The sequence below is a fragment of the Telmatherina bonti genome, assembly GCF_933228915.1.
Source record: "Telmatherina bonti genome assembly, chromosome: 9".
NCBI lineage: Eukaryota > Metazoa > Chordata > Actinopteri > Atheriniformes > Telmatherinidae > Telmatherina > Telmatherina bonti.
This window is the reverse complement of record NC_136627.1, coordinates 8540329-8557011: the sequence shown is the minus strand read 5'-3', so window position 1 is coordinate 8557011 and position 16683 is coordinate 8540329.

The window sequence follows — 16683 nt, the reverse complement described above, 5'->3', positions numbered from 1 at the left end:
ACACGATGTTTCTGCAAACTTTCCCGCCCAAAATGTAGAATTTTAAACGCATAACAGAGAAATATAAAAGTTTTTCATAATTTAATTGTTTTTTTGGTTTGTTTTTTTTTTTCCCTTTTAATTTAAAGCTAAACCAACATTGAATTCTCAGCTTTTACGAGCTACTTTGTAACCTGCAGAGAGGATCGTTTTTAATACGACCTGACAGGAGCTGCGAAGCCGAACCGAGCCGGCAGGGTCCGGTCCAAACTTTGCTGATGAAAAACTGTTAATGCGTAAAGACGTCGCTGCGCAACCAGTTGCCAAGTCTGACTTACTTTTACGCGCATTTCAACGTGTTCTTGTCTGCTTAAGAAAACTTCACAAACCGACCAAAGCAGCTTTTAAGCAGGAAAATGATCCATAAAGACCCGGTTCGAGCAGAAAGAACAAGTTAAAGAAGGAAAACTACTGCAGTGAATTTAAATAACCTGTAATAAGTGTCATCAATCCTTTTTTTCAGCTGGAAAAGAATAAAATACACATCAGCACGTGCTCGGAATTCTGCTCTTTTTTTACTGAACAAAAACTTGGATCGAGCTGCGTTGACTTTGACACAGTGATCGTGGACAGAAAGTAGTTTAAATCTGAGTGATTCCACCTCCAGTCAGTGAAAAGGAGCCCGACACCAACCCGACACAGCCGCGCCAGAACCACGGAGCTCCAGCCGCAGCGCGCTCAGGATGGAGCCGCTTCCCAAAACTTGTGCAAAAAGACCTTACCTGTGGCGACTGGGTCAGAAAATTCCCGCTGGGAACATTTCTAAAGGGTCTTTTCTGTCTGTGCGTGTAAAAAAGAGGGAGATCCGCTCCGCTGAGGGTCCAACAGGATGATCCGACCGGCCCTCCGGTGATCGGGACACAAGCGGGTCCGCGCCGCTTTCTGCGGCCGCTGCAACGCACAGCCTCCGATGTATGGAGGAGGGAGGAGGGAGGGAGGGAGAGAGGCAGAGAGGAGGGGGATCCTTCATTAACAAGGTAGGCTGCACACACATACACGTGCACGTGCACTGCTGCTCACGCGCGCTCTCTCAATCATAAACAGACGTCCAGCTTTTGTTCGCTCGTGATTTCTTTTTTTCTGTTACAGGCAGTAAAAATAATAAATAGTCAAATATTAGTGGGTCCAAACTTTTCATCACAGAGCTTTAATGATCATCTTATTCATGAGCTGCTCTGCAATTAGATGGAAATGAAATGGTTTTGGATGTCTGATGAAAAATAAATAAATGCTGACTCATGCATTTACACACCGCTCCACGCGCAGTCTGATGACTTTCAACTGGAGCAACTAAAAGCAACGACACACCTCCAGGGGACACACTCTTGGCTTTAATGGCAGGGAAAGTTCTTCCTCCTCCTTCTCCTGAAGCTGATCTGAATTAAATTTGCGCAGAGAGAGAAATTCAGCTCGTTCCAAACGAGGCGGCATGTTTGCCTGATGGATACCAGCGAGCTGCAGCCTTTGCCTGCTCCATCACAAGGTCTCTTTTCATAAATCACCTGCTCTGAACGCTAAACATGGAAACATTCATCTCCATGTAGCACAAAGATCACGCAAACTAAACTAATCAAACCAAAAGGTCGACTAATATTATTATGCAAATCAGTGTGGTAACTAACTGGCCATTTCATTACTGTTCAGAGAGGAGGGGGGGGGGGGGGGGTCTCGTGAGAGCATTGTTGATCTGGGAGAGGGGAACCATTAGTCCATTTATTTATTCGATATTCATTTTTAAGATTTGCTTAAAACTAAACTTAGCAGAGACATTAAGAGGATTTGTGTTTGGTTTATTTCTCCTCTGTAATAAGTTAGTGGCCCTGCGATGGACCAGCGAGCTGTCCGGGGTGTACCCTGCCCTTCGCCCAGATACTGCTGGGATAAGCTCCAGCTTCCCCGCGACCCTGAATTGGATAAAGCGGTTTGGAAAATGAATGAATGAATAATAAGTTAGTGTTGTATTTTACATCGTAGCAAAGCCTGATCAATCACATTTAAAATGAACTTGCAAGAATTGTTCGCAACACAGCTATAGCTCCCCCCTAAATGTGCCAGAATCCTTTACAAAGGTCTCCTGTTGGTTTTCACTCTTGTTCTGAGGTTCTGGGTGGAGTGGACGATCCCACTCCCCCACTGTAAGAAGGAATAAAGCAACATGTACTGGCCATTTTTACACTTTATTTATTTAACACAGTCAGTAGCTACAACAGTTTGGCACCACCTCCTCAAGCCTGTCACCAGTCTGGTCCCAGCTGTCCCAGTCCTCAACCAGCAGTCATTGAAGGTCAACCAGCATGGTTGTGTTGGTCAGTGTTGAACAAACAGCACAACCATGACGATCATTTGGGTTGAGATCTGAAATTGTCCGGTGATTTTATCTTCTTTACTCCCAAATTCTGGAGATGTGCTGTGATGGTCCTGGTTCTGGTGGGATATCGTCGTCATCCTGGAGGATGGAGATATGGGATCATTGCTGGTTGCAAAATGTCGACTCAGCGCTTACTAGTCAAGTATGGGAACCCTTACTGGTTCAGTCTGGGCAAACATTTTCTAACATTTTGCTGAATTCTGTAAAAAAAAAACAAAGAACTAAAAAAATTGAAGGGATAAATATCTAGTTTGTCTGAACTATCTGCCAGTATAAAAGGCTCACAGTGGTTCAAGGTTGTTACCTGTCTGAGGTAACAATGGTTGTTACCTCTCAAGTCCTCTAAACATTATCTGTATACACGACCATGATATTAACTCCACCGCTACGGCCCCGCTCAGCACCGCAGGTCAGCTGACCTGCTGCATGTACCGAGGTCCAAACAGAAGGGAGGAAGCAGAGCTTTTCAGCTGCTGCTCCAAATCAGTGGAACGAGCTCCACCTTCACATTTAAAAGCTTCCTTATGGTCTGCTTTAAAAACTCATCCTAAAAGCCATTTTTATGTTTTTGTTTCAACTCAGCAAGAAACTCTTTTTCTGCTATAATGTGCTAAAGTTTGTTTTATTTTGTAGTTTTTTTTGCTTTGAAGTTTATTCTTTCAACCTTTTTTAAAAAAGTTTTTAAACCGTTTTAAAATAAATAAAGTCATTTTACTATTTTTTTCCCCCTGTTTATTGTTTTATTTTCCTGCTTTTTTTTTTTTTGCTTTGTTTATGTTCAGCATTTTGTTTCAGCTATGGTTGTTTTAAAATAAATTTAAGTAGAGTATCAAGAGCAATACGACTTAAAATGAGGACATTTACTTTTTTAAAAGACATTTTTTCCAAAATTATGCTAAATGGAAAATATACCAGTCTTTGTTAGATTAGATAAAATAATATTTCATCTTCAAAACTAAAAATCTTCTGTAGTTTCAAAACCAGGAGTTTCTCATGTTCTTTTACATTAGACATGCTAATTTGCTGTCTTTTTCTGTAATCTTATTGGTATTTTTCCAGTAAATTTCCCAGGACTTAAAAGATGCTGGAAATAACTATGAAATAATACACAACAAACTGCATTCAGATTTCACTGTGTATGCCTGTCTACCGGTTACTGTAGGTGCCAAACAGGTGGCGGTCTGAGCCTGACACACCTGGAAAGACTGAATCTAAAGATTCAAAAGAATATTTCGTTTTACAGATTTTGTGCTAAATTCATATGATATTATAACCGCCAGGAAGCTCAACTTTCACCACCTTATACATGAAAATTAGGAGCAGAGAGAGAGAGTAGGGGGTTATGCCAGCATAACTCAATGATGGCTAACCATCCATTTTTATAAAACTGGTAAAAATAAAAACTTTCAGTCCTGATGTGACACACTGAGAGGGTTTCCACCTCCCAAATCCAAATGAGGAGCTGGTTTTATAGGTAGGGGGTTGATCAAACGATCTGCCTACCACTCTGCAGGTTTTCCATGTCTCCCTGGTCCAGCACACCTGATCCAAATCAAATGGATCCAGCAGTTTATCATCATGGTCTGCACATTGATTCATTCATTAGAATCTGGCGCGTTGGAACAGGGAGACGCTGAAAACTTTCAGGATGAGGGCCAAGGTTTCCCTCCCATGGTGCAGCATCTTCTGATGGAAACTTCCAGCAGGATGATGCACCATGTCACAAAGCTCCCATCATCTCCACCATGACGATGAGTTCACTGTCCTCCAACGGCCTCCACAGTCACCAGATCTCAGTCCAGCAGAGCAGCTTTGGGATGTGGTGGAACGGGAGATTCTCATGGTGATGTGCAGCAACTGTGTGATGCTTCATGTCAACATGGAGCAAAACCTCTGAGGAACGTTTCCACCTTGTTGGATCTGTCACAGCAAGAATTACAGCCGTTCTGGAGGAAAAGTGGGTCCAACCGGTACTAGCAAGGTGTCCTGTGAGTGTGTATTGCTCTGTTTTAGGACCTGTCTGTGGGGGTCCAGAAACTGATATTCCCCTCTGGGTCCCTGGCATTGGCTTGTTTTGTCTCAGTTGAAATAAAGTTTTTTAATTCTGTATACAGACTTTGTGATTCCATCCTGATGATGTAGATATTTGCCGAGTCCTTTTAAGTTTGAAAATGGAAAACCATACATGTTTAGAGGTGACATGTTTTATTGGTCATGGGTCACAGTTCCTGTCATGTCACCTGGATGCTGCTCAATGCAAACAGTATCCTGGAGATTCGCTGGATGACATGAGGGGTTAGGTCTCCTGTCTTCTCAGTTTTCTCTGTCTTTGGTGAAGCAGAGAATCATGAAGTAAAATCCATCATGTGGCCAGAATCTGTAAAAGTACCTGAGGGGGTGAGGGACAAAAACTCCTCACTCCCCACAGAAACTGTTCCCATTCCTTGCAGCTGTCACCCCAAAACCGAAAAAACCTGGTTTCAGATTCCAACAACTACAGTAACCCCCCCCCCCCCCCCCCCCCCCACCACCACCACCACCATTTTTATCATTTCTTTTCATCTTCAAAATTGTTGTGAAAACATGAGTTGCTACTCAACTTCACACATAATTTACTCAAAACTCGCTGTATGAACAGTTCCAGCCTGGTTTTTGCCCCCAACTGATACAGAAATTGTACTCAACTTGCTGTTGGCTGCTGGTTGGTCTGTTCAGTGATCTCATCCTCCAACTGCAGCCTTCCACCGGCATTTCCAACTCCCTATGTCAGGTTTAAAACCTCTGTAACACGTAAAATAAAGAAAGAGACACAGACTCAGAACTCTGTGTAACCTATGCAAAGGGAAGAGAACAGTCTCAGAGCTTGCACAGAGACTCCAGACTGTCTTCTTCGCTTGCTCTTCCTCTGCTCAGGCTTTTTATTTGACAGATAATGGCATCATGCATATCACAAGTTCATCACACATTTTCCAGTTAAAAGGTAGTATTAAATTCCTTTACAACTGGAGCTGTTAAAACAAATGAACATCTATTTGGTTTGGTTTAACAGACTACCAGAAGTAAGACATGAGTAAAACATGAGGTGCAAAGATAACAATGGGATGCTCTGTATGAGTGAGCCAAGCTCATTCAGCCTGAGGCACCATGCTTCACCAGAAAGAAATGATCTTTGTTAAAGTAATCTCAAAAGTTAACATATAGGAAAAGAAAAAGATAAAGTCATGAACAAATGATAATATATACATTTTCTAACACCCTACTTGACTGGTTTCAGTTCATTCAACTCAAGTCTTTTAGATGCCCCCCCCCTCCCTTGTTACATCTGGTGTTCCCCAAGGCTCAGTCCTGGGACCTCTTCTCCTTATTATACATCTCTTTCCCCTTTATATATCTGCAACTACAACATCCATTTTCACTGCTTCATCAGTGACACTCAGCTCTACCTCTCCAGCAAACCCCCCTTCCTCACCAACCCCTTCACCAAAATAAAATACTGGTTCACCTCAAACTTTGTAAACTAAACAGAGATAAAATGGAAATCCTCCTCATTGGAACTAAATCTCTAATGGACTGGCAACCTGTCCAGGGTGTACCTGCCTCTCGCCAAGTGGCTGCGGGGATAGGCTCCAGCTTCCCTGAGACCCTGAATTGGACAAAGCGGTTCAGAAAATAGATGGATGGAAGTAAACCTATACTTTCCAAAATTGACACTTTTTTCTTCTCTATTGGCAGCATTGTTGTTTTTCCCAGAGTCCGAGTGTCCTCCTTGATAACTCATCATTTCATACTTACATCAGTAATCTCTTATCTCCACCCCCCCCTCAATCCGCATACAGTATTACCCGTGATTTAGGTTTGGTCAGCTCCCACCCAGACCACTCCAACTCTCTGATGGTCCAGAATTCAGCTGCTTGAATCGTCACCAAAACCGTCTTCTCTCTCCACACCACCCCAGTCCTAGCAGATGATCTGGCTCCTAGTTAAATTAAGAAGAAAATTAAAATTCTCCTGCACACATTTAAGACCATCCACGACCTCACCGCTCCCATAAGTCTGCACACCAAATGTTTCATTCTCTCTTTTAAGGATCAGATTACCTCACATAATTTACTTTCACCTCGGGGCCATTTATCCCACCTTCCTCTCTGTGTACTCGGGTTATTTCACTAACAGTAACAACATTGGGGGAAACCAGGCCAAGCAGGCACATTGAGCTGCATAATTCAGCGCAGTGAGGCGGTGGATTTGGGTTCAGCTGTCAGCCTGCACGTACACGGGACACTTGGCAAAATTATACCACCGCACTTGCGGCCTACAGACCCAGAATTATAACAAGTGTCCCAGCACACAAGAGAGGAAGGAGGGGAGCCCTGTGCAGTGGGAAGGGAAGCTGCTGATGATGAGCAGATGAGCTGGAATCGGTGTCGCGGTTTGATGGAGACAAGAGGAGGGAGTGTGGGGACGAGAGGCTTTTCAGTCCCTCAGCACTTTGATTCATCCTCATTTCATATTAGGGTGTTATTTACACACCTGCTGCCACAGGGACAAGCAAGGAAACCCACTTTTATCCTCTGCCTCTAATGCACACATAAACAAATACAAACAATGGGAGCAAATACACACATCTGCAGCAACCACAAAGATTGAACTACAGACTGCAACTTTATTTTAGATATTCTAAAAATATCATTTTGCCCTGGTTCACTTGATTCATCAAGGTCTCTGATGAAGCAGAAATATTTCACACAGGAAGTTGGACAAAGAAATGAAAATATTGAAGGAGCATGCGGCACAAAGTTAACAGATTTAACAGAAACACACCAGCAGAGAGCGTGAGCTTCCTCTGGGACGGCTCCAACTGAAACAGAGTTAGTCAAGATGAATGGAGGCCGTTTGCCCAAAACGTACAACGATTCAGATGAGAAGGAGGAGCATATGGGGGCGTTTTTCCCCCTGTCTGCTCTGCACCTGAGCCTGACCCTCTCCACGAGTCCACCCCCTACATCTCCCTCTCAGACAGACTAATGGGGAGCTGGAAGCACCATTTATATTCTTCATACCCCTGCTGGGACCCTTCCTCAGCTGTCTGATAGGCCCATTCTACCCCCTGGAGGAGTTAAAGGAGATGTGTGTGTGTGTGCGTGTGTGTGTGTGTGTGTGTGTGTGTGTGTGTGAGATCTTACTCTGCTGTATACAAGAGTCAAATTGTGTAACATGGTACACAAAAAATTTAACTGTTGACGTCGCAGCCAGAAAAACCTGGAGGACTGTGACATGGATCATGATGAGTTCAGATTAAATGTGAGATTTGATTTATTTATGAGTCTTTGAGGTCAGATTTAACTGTTAACAGGCAAAGTTATTTATTATCCAATCAGATATTAATGTTAAAGGGGTGCTATGATGGTATTTCCAGTTTTCTGAGCTTTCTACAGTGTTACAGTGTTGAATCCTCATCAGACATGTGAACGACAGTTTTTTATCACCTAAACGCATGTTTGAGTTTGAGTTTGAGTTCCAGCACGCTTTCCGTTCGGTTTCCATGGCGACGAAAAACGCGTCGTTTTAGAGAGTTTTTTCTACTTGGAAATCCTTGTGACGTCCCGGGGGATAAGGTTCGGTGATTGGTTACCTTCTACTGGTTAACAAGGGCATGTACAAATACATCAGGCGGGTGGAAAACGTGGGATAAAGTTATTTCCAACGATGGCTGGTGAGTTTACCAAAGAGAGACATCCTGCTGCATTCGTTGCTGTGGGTTGCTGTTTTCCACTTTGTTTTCAGGCTCTGATTCAGGTTCCAACATGTAGGGCTGTATGCTATGTGTTGACATTGTATTTTGTTTTTTTTATTGAGTTCATATCAGCCTAATCCTTCTGTTTATGAGACGTTACAATGACGGCGAAAGCAGTTGTGGTGCGCGCTCCCGATGTAGCGCGGTGGCGGGAGGCGGGGCTTAATGCGGAAGAGTCTCAATCCACTCGTTTTGTCCGCAGGCTGATCTGACAGCCTACGGAGAGGGTCGGTCTGAAGTAAATATAGCGATTTGTGACAATAACTCGATCAATCCCAGCCCTTCTGGGCTCAGAAATAAAAATAAATTAGCCTGAAATGCACTGAAGTAAAGACGGAGAAAGGTAGCAGTCTGCACAAATCTGTGTTTATACATTGTGGGTCAGTTTCAGAGAATTTTGAGACATCTCTGTGAAAACCATTGCAATAAAATTATCAGTGCACTGGAAAAGCACGATGACTACAGTCCTTTTACCAGACTAGAAATTGCCCCTCCCTCACATGCACCTGGAAAATATTCAGCCACTTTCACTCCAAGTACTGTAGGTCAGCGAATTGTGTATTTTACATGCAGTACATGATCCTAATCCTCATTGTAGCCAACCTACATACCTCACAGGTCAAGTATGACGGGAATAAATGTTCTTTGTGTGGAACTGAGTGTGATGCTTGATGCCTGATGCATCCATGGGATCAGACACATAATTAATTAGGCAGTTTGATTGGTCGGTGCTTTTGCTACCATTGAAAATGTTGAACTTTTCCCAACTATTCACTCTAACATACTTTAGTGAAATAAACAGTCATAGATGCAGAATTCAGCTGACAAGGCTGTCACTTCTTTCAAAACGGAGAAGCGAGACTTAAATCCAGCTTTGTTCACACAGGACCTGTAAACCTTCACATTCATGCTCTGTGTGCAACATTTCCCATCTCAAATGAACGTCTTGTTCTACGATGGAAGCCTGAACACATCATCTTTCTATTAAATCCCAACTTAACGTTTTACAAAGCTCCCGAGTACCTTCAGCTCATATGAAAGCTGCATGAGCTGAAATATCAGACAAGCGCCTTTTCATGCACTGCAACTGGTATTTATAATGAAAGTGCATGTGTACCTCATGCATTCTTCACAGAGTATGCTCACATTCTTAGGCAGGTGGGTGAGAGGTGGAAATTGAACAGGCAGGATCCATAATTCCCTATTAAAGCAAACAGGCAGTTTCACAGAGCTCACTTTGATTTTTCTCACTTTTTTAAAATATACTCTGATGGTTGGAGTTACATCTTACTGCAGCTGAGTTTCATAACTGTGTGTCTTGAGTTAAAAAGGAGGTTTTATAAAGACATAAAGACTGTAGACTGTGCTGGTTTGGTAGCACGGGACCAGCTCGTATCCGGCTACAGGACATGTGTGCCGTCCGTTACAGACTGGTGAGATGCTGTGGATCTTCTGCAGGCTGCTCTGAGTTGGCTTTGTGTAAGAAGATGCATTGTTCTTGACTATTGCTGTTGCTTTGTTTTTCATTTACCTGCCCCGGGTTGTTCACCTGTCAGAAGTGAAAAGAATACGACTGTTAATTACAACAGAACAAAAACGTTCAAATAAAACAGACTTAGTTGAGTTATTTCACTGATGAGTGATGCGGTTTAACACTCTGTGCTCCTCCTGCACTGTTTCATGTCTCTTCATTCGTGGTGTAATAATTTAATATATTTGACTACCTCGAGGAGCATCTGCATCAATTATTGGCTGGAAATGGGACTGGAGATAAAGTTTCTACATTTGTTTAAAAAAAAAATTGTGCCTTAGAAGGGAACCACCCTCTGCAGGCAAAGCTTTATAAAACTGGCTTAAATAAGGCGACCTGAAACGATCTGGTCTTTCTCGCTGCAAATAAACCGTCCTTACCAAGTTCAATCCCTGTGTCTTTCTCAGTAAGCTGGAGTCTCCAGTGAATAATATGTGCATTAAACGAATTGTGATGTTGACATCTACAGCCTCATGGAGGAATTCTGAAAGACTGCAGAGACCTTGTAACCTTTTCAGTTCACCGTCAAAACCTTCCCCATGTTGCTCTCTTAGTATCTCTGTTCCATTTCTGGTGTTTATGTTGCCTCAGGAGGTCCAAGTCTTATGTTTCAGAAGACACTTGACCTTTTGTACGGTGTCACCATGGAACCAAAATCTTGCCTGTAAAGACTGATTCTGTTGATCAAATTGTAACGAAATGACTTGGATGACCCTTACTGTCTTTGACCATCTGAACTTTAAACTCTTATAAATAAGTCATAAAGCATCATTGTGTTCTTAGGGGTGTGTATTGGCAAGAATGTGATGATAAGAAATGTATCACAATACGGGCCAACAATACGATATATTGCAATATATCAGGATACTACAAGCAAGAAAATATACTGCAATTTTTCTTGATGAGCAGTAAACACTGAACGCTGTTGCACGCTTGACATCAACTGACTGAATAATAACAGAGGATCTACATTTCACTGCAGAATAAATAAAAACACGGATCTTTATGTACAAAATGATTAAAGAAATGAAAATCTTCCTCATCAGTAAAGATCGATTGTTTGATAAAATCAATACAGGGCTTTTGAATATCGATATAATATTACACAAAATATTGCGATATTTTGATATATCAATATCCCTAGTTCCTAATATTTGCATAAATAAGCTTGAAGTGAAATGAATGTGTTTGGGATGCATGTTTAAATGGATTCTCTTGGTTTGGATGGAGACGAAAGTCATTTTCTGTCTACAGCAGAACATTTCTGCTTCTTTGAAAAGAAAATATATTTTCACATTTTAAATCTCAGAGAAAAGTCCGTTAAAGAGGAACTGAAGTGAGCCTCATTTTCATATCCAAGTGCTTCTCTGTGTTTGTATGGGAGCCAGTTTACCGAGCGAGACATCTGAGACGGATAAAAATGGAAATGGAAATTAATGAAGATGGACATGAACTTGGCTCTCTTTTCCTCCTCAACAGCTTCTCCTTCCTGCCGTCTTTGTTCTTACGCGCATCTTTCTTTTCCTCATTTGTTTCCCACTTTGATTTCAATTTGGACACAAATTGTGCTGCTATGTCAACACAGGTACGTTAGATCTTCCTGCCAAACACATTGGAAGGATGTTCAGATTGTTTTATCTAATCAACCACATGTTTCACATTTTATCACTGAAACAGTAAACTAGAAAAAAATAAATAAGGATTGACTTCTGGGCCAAAAACGTTGCGCTAACTTCATCAAAAGTAACTAAAATTAGAAAAAGTTGTTTGCAGAAATCACATATAATCCTCTTAATGATCTCTGGGAATCCCTGAACTGCAGTGAAAAACGGCTGCCATAAATACACGGAAACACAAAGACTCAAACAACTCATTACCCACGAGTCACCGCTGCACTGTTCAATAATTTCATGATTAATATTGTTTTTTTTGTTTTTTTTTTTTTGGAAAAAAGCCTTCTGAACACTTCGGAATGAGGTTAAAATATGCACAAAAACACAGTTACACACCGAGCGTCTTCTTAGATGTGTGCAATGAAACATTCACAATAACGAGGGACTGATGAAAAGTGCAGGAAATACTGCAAAGGACCACAGGGTCTCTGCGGAGACCCGGAGTGGGGTTTTGTTATGTTCATGGACCAAGGCCTCCACATAAAACTAATAACAATGTCCTTTCATTGTCCCCTCTTCAGTCCCTCTTCTCCAGCATTTTTTTTTTTTTTTTACTTCTCTAGTCTCAAGTGTCAGAAACCCCATTACAGTAATTAAGTGAACAGACCCTCAAAGAGCCTCCTTCAAACATCCAGAGGAGTGAGGGAAGCATGGCGGAGGAGAGATATGATTCGAAGGAAAAGAGATGGATGAAAAAGGCTCCACAGCTTAAAAAAAAGAGGATGAAGAGGGGACGAGATGAAGGTGTGGAGGAGGAAGAAGCAGAGGAAAGTAAACTGTGAGGAAAAATAATTCTCAAATTAAAACTTCAATGTTTAAATCAACATCAGACAAACTAGAAGGAGCTTCTGCATCTGGAAATCTTTTTTCCTCTCCTGTCCTGATCTTAAACTTTACAATAAGGTAATGCAGAGATGCACATGTTGCATTATCAAAAACAATTTAGTCGCATTTTGATGCTTTGATAATTATAAGTGACATGCAAAGATGTAGGAAGAAAGAAGGAGAAACACCAAAAGCATCATTAAATAAATGGAGCAGGAGGAGATAAAAGAGCATAAAAACGTGATGAAGCAAAATAAAACCTATTTTAAAGCTGCTGAACGGCCTGTTAAGTCCCCAGTTTCCCTCCAGAATGTACCTGCATTTCCATCACCTCCAGAACTGGACTAAACTGAAATATCACAATAAAAACCTTCTAATGGAAACTCCTACATTTTAAAAAATATTTTAAATATCACTGAAAAGTTTTCGTGAGGTGGGTTTTTGATATAAAAGTACATTGCAAAAGTGGAATGGAAAAACTTTTTCCATATTGACACGTCACCGGACATGATGGGGGTCACATGACCAGTTCATTTCAAGTAAAGATGATGGGTGGATGGATGGATGGATGGATGGATGGATGGAGGGGGAGAAATTATTATTATTATAATTTTTCATTTTAAATTAATTAAAGAGACAAATATATAACCTCCATCCTTGATAGCAAACAACTGTGAACTGTGGAGTTTTAGAAGGAATTAGAGAGTGAAATGATGGAGAAAAGCTTTGAAAGGCTACAGCAAATCCTCTGCAGCGAGTAGAAAACCTTGAAACAACACTACCTGGCAACCTGGCTACCTGGCATAAACTGCTTTCTTCTAAAATCTCATCCCAACACTGAAATTTCATAACAATTAAACACATTCAGTTTAAAACACCCATAAATTCCAACAGTATTTTGTTGAAATTTTATTTGCTTTTATTTTTATTATTATTATCATTTTGCACAAATCTGTAATGGAAACGCTGCTTGTGTTGTTGTGAAACATAATGCATGACACTGGCTTCCTGTTGAACTCCTGCACGTAAATGTTCAAGAAAATAGGCGTCAGACTCGGATCACATCCCTCCTCATGCTTATGTTTTCTCAGCTCAGAACTAAGTCAGAACCTACAGGTGGATGCAGAGGTGGTGGAGGGGCGGATTATTAACACACGTATCATGAGCGCATCATGTTGAAAGGCAGAGAGGAACTTTGCAGACTGGAGGTATGTGTTATGTGTGGCATGCAGAGAGCAAACCGTAAAAGGTGGTTTTTACTTCCATGATATCTGCATCAGGTGTGGTATCCATAACCGCTGTAGGCTCTGCGTAGGTCTGCAGAGGCTCACCTCTAAGTGCACCTCTTCAGACCTGACGTGAATTCTGGCTACGCGAATGCAGCCACGCAGAAGTACTCCCATGTGATTGGTTAGTGTGATCACATGTTTCTGGATGTTTGGAAAAGAAACTGTAGCACGACGCTGATTATAAACACACACTCCATCTGCATCAGCTTGGTGAGCCCGACCTGACAATTTTACAGATAATTTTACAAGGTGCCTTGCAGCTGTGAGGCTAAAGTCAGTGAGTTTAAGAAAAGACTCTAAAGACAATAATAACACAAGGGAATATTTAAATGCATCTGGAACTGTTTACCATGATGATGCTGTGTGAAATATCAGAACCTCACTGAAGTGCTGGAGTTCATCCTGACTGAGACATAAATATTTAAACCCCATCTCAGAATGTTATGGGGCGGTTATGAGCCCTTTTCACACATGAGATATTTAACATTAATGTCTTTATTAACCTGTCAAAGTGACAGCACTCCGTCATCCAACACTTTTCCATTAATGTTCCTCACGCTTCATTCAGACACGGATGTAAAAGTGAAGTAAGAAGAATCAGTATGTGTGTGTGTGTGTGTGTGTGTGTGTGTGTGTGTGTGTGTGTGTGATGGATATCTGTTATTGATTTAACAGTATGGCAACCGTGGATGAAACTGACTTGAAATCTTATGTTTCTGAACGCTGAGGTTTGTCCTCACATCACCACAACCCACAGGAGCTCTGTTTTTGTAGTGTTTCTTGATCCTGGTGCTCAGGGATGCCTGCCCTGGATGTCTTTGAGTCTTCCAAATCCATTTAGTTCTTTGCAAGTCTGCTAATGAGCCATTAATCTTAGTCAATATGTAGGACCCGGGCTGAGAAATACTGCTCTTTTGGATCGAGAGCTGGTGACCAGAGGCCATCGGATGACCATAAACTCTTAGTCATTTGCAAGAAACTGACTTGAGATTATTTGAGCTGTGTGACTTTGTGAATTTCCATAAAATTCTGATCATACCATGTGGATGTGGAGCTGAAATGTGGACTCATCAGACCAGCCATGTTTTTCTATCTTCATTTGTCTACTTCTGGTGAGCAGAAGGCCGTTGGAGGACAGTAACCTCTTCGTCATGTTGAAGAAAGCAGTTGGAGATGATGTGAGCTTTGTGACATGGTGCATCATCCTGCTGGAAGTTTCCATCAGAAGATGCTACACTGTGCTCAGAAAGGGATGGACATGGTCAGCAGCAACACTCAGGTAGGCTGTGCTGGTTAAACCATGACATGTTGGTACTAAGGAGGCTAAACTACATGAACTGTTGATCCAAACCAGGATAGATCCATGTTGTCATGATGTTTCCAGCAGATTCTGATCCTACCATGTGAATGTGGAGCTGAACTGGAGACTCATCAGACCAGCAACGTTTCTCCATCTTCTATTGTCCAGTTCTGGTGAGTCTGTGTGAATTGTAGCCTCAGTTTCCTGTTCTTACTGACAGGAGGGAACCCGCTGTGGTCTTCTGCTGCTGGAGACCATCTGCTTCCAGGCTGGACGGGTTGTGTGTTTAGAGATGATGTTCTGTATGTCTGAGCTGGAACCAGTGCTTCTTATCCGAAGAAATATCATCCCTTCCTTGGGTTTCGTTGACTTTCAGCAGCCTGGATGGACTGGCAACCAGTCAAGGGTGTATCCTGCCTCTTGCCCAGTGATTGCTGGGATAGGCTCCAGCCTCCTGTGACCCTGAATTGGGCTAAGTGGTTAAGAAAATGGATAAATGGATGGACTTTCATCAGCCACATCAAAGATGTCACTATGAAGCTTTGTACAAACTCAGAAACATCTACAGGAATGAAAAGTTTAGCCACACCGGTTTTAAAATATTTATACTGGTTTCCAGTCACAGAATGCTTTTAAAATGGTTTACAAATACCCAGAATGGTTTAGGCCCAGAATACATATCTTAGGAAGTGGGTATACTCTCAATTTTTCACCCATAAAGAAAGTATCCCAGAAAAACACTGTTTCAGAAAAAGTGACGTTATGTAGTTGAGCCCAAAAATCCATCAGTATATTTGCTTATTGTCACATCATTTCTGCTCTTTGGTTTCAGGGAGGAAGAGTTATGAAATGACTAAACCAACACTGGGCACACAGACTAGTGAGAGACAGACTCATGGGCGTATATATATGTCTATGTCCAGGCTAAAGTTAACACAGCTGATGGCTAACCAGTGCAGCATACTGGTAACCATAGCTGAGGTGCTGGGTGACATTAACACGTATGTGGGGGCGTTTGTAACTATAAAAGCAGCATCACAGGAGGTTGAGAAGTGGCTATACTCTATGCTGATACCCACTTATACAAGGTATAAGTTATACTTAGACAAGGTATAAGTGGGTATACTCCATATACCCACTTATACCCTGGACTACACCACTGCGTCTGTGATATGTTCAGAGAATACAAACCAAGAGCTCCAAAGACTCAGGTCAACTAGTCCAGACCAGAGTCCAGACCAGAATCTAGACCAGAGTCCAGACTAAACATGGTGAAGCAGCATTTAGATGTTATTCTGCAAGCAGGTGGAATAAACTGCCAGTGGAGATTAAACTCTCACCAAATTGAGACACATAAATCCAGGTTAAAACATTTCTTCTAACTTACCTTGGATTTAATAATTTCTATGTAATTTATTATGATTCATGTTGTTGCCTTTAACCATCTGTAATGCTTGTGAAGCACTTTGAATGGTCTGGTATATGAAATGTGCTGCACAAATAAACTTGCCTTTCACACTGCGCTCAACACGAGTTCACCATGTTCACCTTCTGATTAGCAGAAAGCAGTGACAGAAGCTTTAAGATATTTTTTAAAATGTCAACATCAAGTTGAAGCTGCAAGAAAAGCAGAAGGATCATTGGAGTCAGTGGGATTTATCACCAGGTTAGGTGAGAAAAACAGCTGAAATGTGTCAGCAACGGTTGTACAAAGTGCAGTCTGGAGCAGGAAGGTGGACAGGTCAGCTTAGACAACTATCTATTAAGCCAAACATTAGCAAGGCTAAAAGCTGTCATCTAGTCATCGTCCTCTCATGCCAAACTGGCAAAGCAGCTTTCTATTTTAGATTTTACTGAGATGAGA